At 31.0% G+C, this 5,953-nt stretch overlaps 1 pseudogene across 1 annotated transcript; it reads left to right on the top strand.

Moving 5' to 3' along the window:
* The first annotated feature begins 740 nt into the window (after positions 1–740).
* Positions 741–5,682, top strand: LOC143631221 (alpha-copaene synthase-like; annotated as a pseudogene). Its single transcript, XR_013153310.1, has 6 exons — positions 741–948; positions 1,058–1,328; positions 1,401–1,775; positions 4,923–5,141; positions 5,318–5,456; positions 5,553–5,682. The product of XR_013153310.1 is annotated as an alpha-copaene synthase-like (transcript).
* Positions 5,683–5,953: the final 271 nt, after the last annotated feature.

Here is a 5,953-nt window from a genome sequence, read left to right as displayed (position 1 = left end):
TCTAACTCCTAAATTATATCAGTTCTTACTACCATTAACTTTCAAGATAGGTTTTACATCAACAAACCCGTATCTCATATCAAAAGCTCTAAAATATAAGTTTTGAACTCAGATAAAATTTAACGGAAGTAAGTTTTCTTTAACGGATGCCTAATGAGAAAAAAAAAGTAGACGGTGGGACGGGTGGCAAAATATATTCTTAATTATTATTATTGGTTAACTTAAAAAACGTGGGATAATTAAAATCCTATATGACATTAAATTTTAAACTACTTACTATAATAAATAAAGCTGGTATTGTATAAGATACGAAGATGCTGCTGATAAGGCATACTACATTCTAAATACACCATATCCTACATCTCTTAATTAGGGGAAGTGCTGAATGAATAATATGTTTGACTGACCTCCGAATCATTTAGTATTTCTCTGAAAACTATCATTAATAGGCTCTATTTAGCATGATCGATTCAGAAGTAGCTTTTCAATGAAATTATTAGCAGGCTACCAAACAGCCTTTTAGTACTAATTTATATTAGTAGCATCTATGTCTCTTACACACCGATACGTTTTATTGTGCCTACACTTTTTCTTTACCTCTCCCATAGAAAACCTTAATTTATGATTTTATTCAAGACGACATTTTCGAATGATTTTGTGGTGTTGATCTGATTATAGACCCCAGCCATATTTTACTCTTAAAACCGTGTTGCCATATTGACTCTTGAAATCTCATCTCCTCTATAAATAGTACTGAATACCCAACAAATTGCCATACCGATCCATAAAACTTCCTGCACTAGTCCTTATTTAAAACCAACTCCCATTCCACAAATGGCCACAACTGCAGGTAACACACAAAGTACCATAGAGCCGGAGCGTCCTGTGGTCAACTTTCCTCCCTCGATTTGGGGTGATCGCTTCCTATCATTTTCCCTTGACAATGCGGTAAGAGTTCGTATCTATAACTCACACATGCTAGAAAGACACTTGCAATATTAACGTTGTTGTGTTGGTATGGGTTCTTTTATATTTATTACGTTTTTTCATTTTCTAGCAATTGGAAGCATATGGTAAGGCCATGGATGAGCCGAAAGAACAACTCAAAGAACTGATATTAAACCCTTCTATTGATTTGAACGAAAAATTGAGTTTGATTTATTCTATTTATCGTCTTGGTTTGACATATCTTTTCTCGAAAGATATTGATGGCCAGCTTGATAAACTTTTCAACAAGCTTAATTTGCGAAGTTTCCAGGAAGCCGATCTCTATACGATATCCTTTCACTTTCAAGTCTTTAGAAACTTTGGTTACAAGTTTTCTTGCGGTAGGTCACTCGTAAAATGTGCTTAAAGAATTAAATTGGTTTTTGTTATATTTAATACTGGTGGTTATGCAGATGTATTCAACAAGTTCAAGGACTATAGTTCTAGTGAATTCAAGGAAGACATTACTACAGATGTAAGGGGTATGATAAGCTTCTATGAGAGGCCCAATTAAGAATAAGAGGAGAACCTATACTAGATAAAGCCACTACATTCATAGAAACTAAACTAAAAACTATACAGAACACACTCCAAGGTACACTTGCACGACAAGTGAAACATGTGTTGGATAGACCTTACAAACGGGGCCATCAAATGGTAGAAGCAAGGTGGTATTTTTCTGAATTCGAAGAAGAAATTTTGAGATATGATTCGCTGCTAACGCTTGCAAAGGTGCATTTTAACTACTTGCAACTCCAACAAAAGGAAGAACTTCGAACTATCTCAAAGTAAGTTATTGATTGAAGAAACATAATAATATCTAACTGCATAGATAACAATATATAAGAAGGTAAATGATAACTAACGCAGGACGGACGCCATAAAAGATACTAGATACGGCTCTAGCAAATACTATATAATATTAAAAGTTATTAAAAATAAGTGTTTATTTATAGCCTACTCGCATACACATTAAATTCAGTAAAAATAACCATCATATTATATAGATAGCTAAATGAAATGAAAGACAATAACCAAAGTTTTTGTAACGATTATTCTAGACTAGTTAAAATAAATAATTAAAAACATCTTAAACAAGACCTGAATTATTAAAAAATAGATTAGTTATTGGGTAATTTTTTTCTTTTATTAGTAGTAGACTCCTTTTCTTCACTCTATTTCCATATTCATGCACGAGTCAATTATTTGAGTTATCACGACACTTTTGATCACAACACGTAGTTCTTCAAAGATTGTGTTAACATTGTCGTCCTTAGCATTGAGATTATCTAACGAGAATCTTGATTTACTCGTAGTGTGACACGAGACATAAGTGATAAAAAGTGCTAGATTTGTTCCAGCAAATATTTTATAATTGTAACAAATTATAAATAAGCTATTATTTATATATTACTCTACTAGTCTTTAAAACCCATGTATTATACGGGATTTGTCAATGTGAAAATTAATACAACAAATTATTTGAAACAAATTAAAAATTAAATAGAGGTTTTAAAAACAAGAGTTAATAGCCATTTTCGTCCCTGTGGTTTGCTACTTTCGCCACTTCAGTCCAAAATTTGTATTTTTGTCAATTTAGTCCTCATAGTTTTACATATTAGCCAATTACGTCCTATCCGTCTAACGGCATCCAGCTATGCCGTTAGTTCAAGGGTATTTTTGTCTTTCTCCTTTTTATTTTGAGTTATTGGTCATTTTCGTCCCTGTGGTTTGATACTTTTGCCAATTCAGTCCAAAGTTTGAAATTTTGTCAATTTAAGTCAGTTTTTTTTCTATAACCCTAGAGAGCATTATCCAAGCCCAAAACTAGTCTGCATTTACTCTGTCGACAACAGTAATCATACCCCCTCCTCTCGTATTTAGTTTCTAGACGGTTCCTAAACTCTCCCCCATGATGGAATTCAATGGTAAAGTGGTCAAAGCAATTCAGTGAAACCGAATTGTACGGAAAAACTAAAAATCGTTTCTTTGATGAATGCATAATATTTAGGGTTTAGAGATTAACATATCATAACGAAAATCTGGGTCGTAATCAACTATTATACATTAATCAACAAAACAATTTTTAGTTTTTTCTGTATAATTCGGTTTCAGGGAATTACCTTGACCACTTTACCATTGAATTCCACCATGGAGAAGATTTTAGGAAATGTCTAGAAACTAAATATAAGGGGAGGGGGGGTATGATTACTGTTGTCAACAGAGTAAACGCATACCATCATTTGAGGTTGCTCGATGGTTTTGGGCTTGAATTATGCTCTTCAGGTTTATAAACAAAAAACATAAAAAAATAAAAAAAACTGAATTAAACTGAACATTAAATTGACAAATTTTTAAACTTTGGACTGAATTGGCAAAGATATCAAACCACAGGGACTAAAATGACCATTAACTCAAAATTAAAAGGAGAAAGACAAAAATACCCTTAAACTAACGGCATAGCTGGATGCCGTTAGACGGATGGGACGTAATTGGCTAATATTTAAAACTATGAGGACTAAATTGACAAAATTAAAAATTTTGGACTGAAGTGGCGAAAGTAGTAAACCACAGGGACGAAAATGGCCATTAACTCTAAAAACAATTCAAATTTTGTTATATTGAATCAATATTGGGTTGATTAGCTATTAATGTCACAAATTCCTAAATTTTTTTTTATGTAAATCCTATTTTCACATATTAAAAGATATTTTAAATCTTAAATATATATAAAGGACACATTTAAAGCTATCTGGTTGCTTACTACATTTTCTCAAGCCAATAGACTACTTTATTTGTAAATGAGGTCTTCTCATGCATTTGAACCGAATTCACGACGGGTATGGATCTCACCAAACCCAGATAACCCTTAAACGGGTTATAACATCTCATTAGATTAAAAACTAATCTCACCAAATGTTTGATATGAAAATCTTATAAAATAGGGATATACAAAAAATTAATACCCGTTTTTTATGATATTATTTATAATTAAGAAAAAATTTATAGTAAAAAAAAATAAACGGAGTATGGGTCTCAACAAACCCAGAAAGCTTTTATACTGGGTTATAAAATCTCATTTATTTGTGAGACCATTTCGTTATCAAATCCTAAGTATATTATTAACCTTTTTACAATAAATAAAAATTAAAATAAAAAATATATAAAAATATTATAAACAAATAATGTAAAACAACCCGTCGTAATACGGAGGATAAAAGGTAGTTAGATAATATATATGTATACATATTTTTGTTGTTATGCTACAAAATATAAATATTTAAAAAAGTTAACATATTAAGGAAAATGATTTAATTTTTAGATGTACACGTAATCTTAGAAATCGTATATTATTATTATTATTATTATTATTGGTATATTTTTTTATATTATTATGCATGGCATTATTATCTATTACAAATTAAAACTGAAATTGGTTAAATATTTAAATTCCATTTTTAGGTTTATATTTTCACATGTAAATTGCAATAAACGTTATTTGTTTTATAAGGAATTGTACAATTCTAGAATATATAATCTTTATTTATAATATAGAAAGTTCTTAGAATGCCTATAAATAGATATTAGAAATTTAAGCGAGAAATTTAGCTAAGAAAGAATATGGAACTGACACGTCATCTTTATTATTTTCTTTTATTAGTATGGGTAGATTCAACCAAAACAACTAGCATAGCAACTAGAAACATAAATGAAATAAAAGACCATATATAACCTAGATATTAAATTTATTAGTCCTCATAACCCGTTATTCAAAAGTTTAGTTATAATAGATAATAAAAAAACAATTTAAATAAAAACTAACTTGTTAAATATAAATTCTATATTGGTTATTTTTTAGAGTTGCTATCGATCAATATACGAGTCGAGCAATTGAGTAATGGTTTTGATCTCATCAATAATGAATTTCGATTTAGGTGGTGGAAAGACACGGACTTACAAGTTAAATTACCTTATGTAAGAGATAGAGTGCCTGAGCTCTATGTATGGATACTGGCATTATTCTTGGAGCCTTATTACTCTCAAGCCAGAATAATAACAACAAAAATGATACTGTTCGTGTTGGTATTAGATGACACATATGATGCATATTCTACTATTGAGGAGGCATGACTTCTAACTGATGCAATAAACAGGTAATTGTTATTATGCTTGTGTATCAAGTTAAATTATTTGTGTATATCTCAACATATTAAACCATATATTGATCTATATATCCGTTCACTTCGATCAGCAAACATGCATGTTGAGTATTGCGGATCAAATGATCCGTTCGTATGATATTAATTAGTTTTTGTATCGATAATTTTAGGTGGGACATAGGTGCTATGTCACAACTTCCGGAGTATATGAAGCCAGTTTATGAAATATTTGTCAACGAGTTTGCTGAATTTGAAAAAATACTACCTCATCAATGGACACCAAATATCATTGAGGCTTCAATAAAAGCTGTATGATTCTATTGTACATTATGCTTCAATATTAATTCCTACTAACAAACTGTGTAAAAAAACGTACATTTTCCCTCATTTTTGTTATGATTCTAGTTTCAAGACTTGGCTAGAAGCTACCATCAAGAGGCTGAGTGGAGACATGCTGAAGAGGTGCCATCATTTGAAGACTATATGAAGATTGGGTTGTTTACCTCAACATATGATCTTCTTTGTAAGTCTGCATTGTTTGCATTTTTATTTAAATCTAGCTTAACCATTTGATAATTGCAAATAACTTTTCTATACTTTGGAGAGAATTGTATTTGCATCCCTATGGTTTGAGGACGGGAGCAGGTTGCATCCCTTGCAAAATTTTTGAACTGCTTGAGTCCTTGTGATTTTTGGGAGAGATTAAATGCTTCCCTCATTTGAAATGTTGTTAGTAACACTGTTAAATCGAATGGTTAAGTCTTCGTTTCACACCTATAACATAACCCAATCTGTGACATTCGTGA

This window comes from Bidens hawaiensis, unplaced genomic scaffold (genome assembly GCF_021521415.1).
Source record: "Bidens hawaiensis isolate Kalapana, Puna unplaced genomic scaffold, B.hawaiensis_p1.1 tig00005959_1, whole genome shotgun sequence".
Taxonomy (NCBI): Eukaryota; Viridiplantae; Streptophyta; class Magnoliopsida; order Asterales; family Asteraceae; genus Bidens; species Bidens hawaiensis.
The sequence above is the reverse complement of the archived record's forward strand: the minus strand, read 5'-3'. Positions and strand labels throughout refer to the sequence as shown.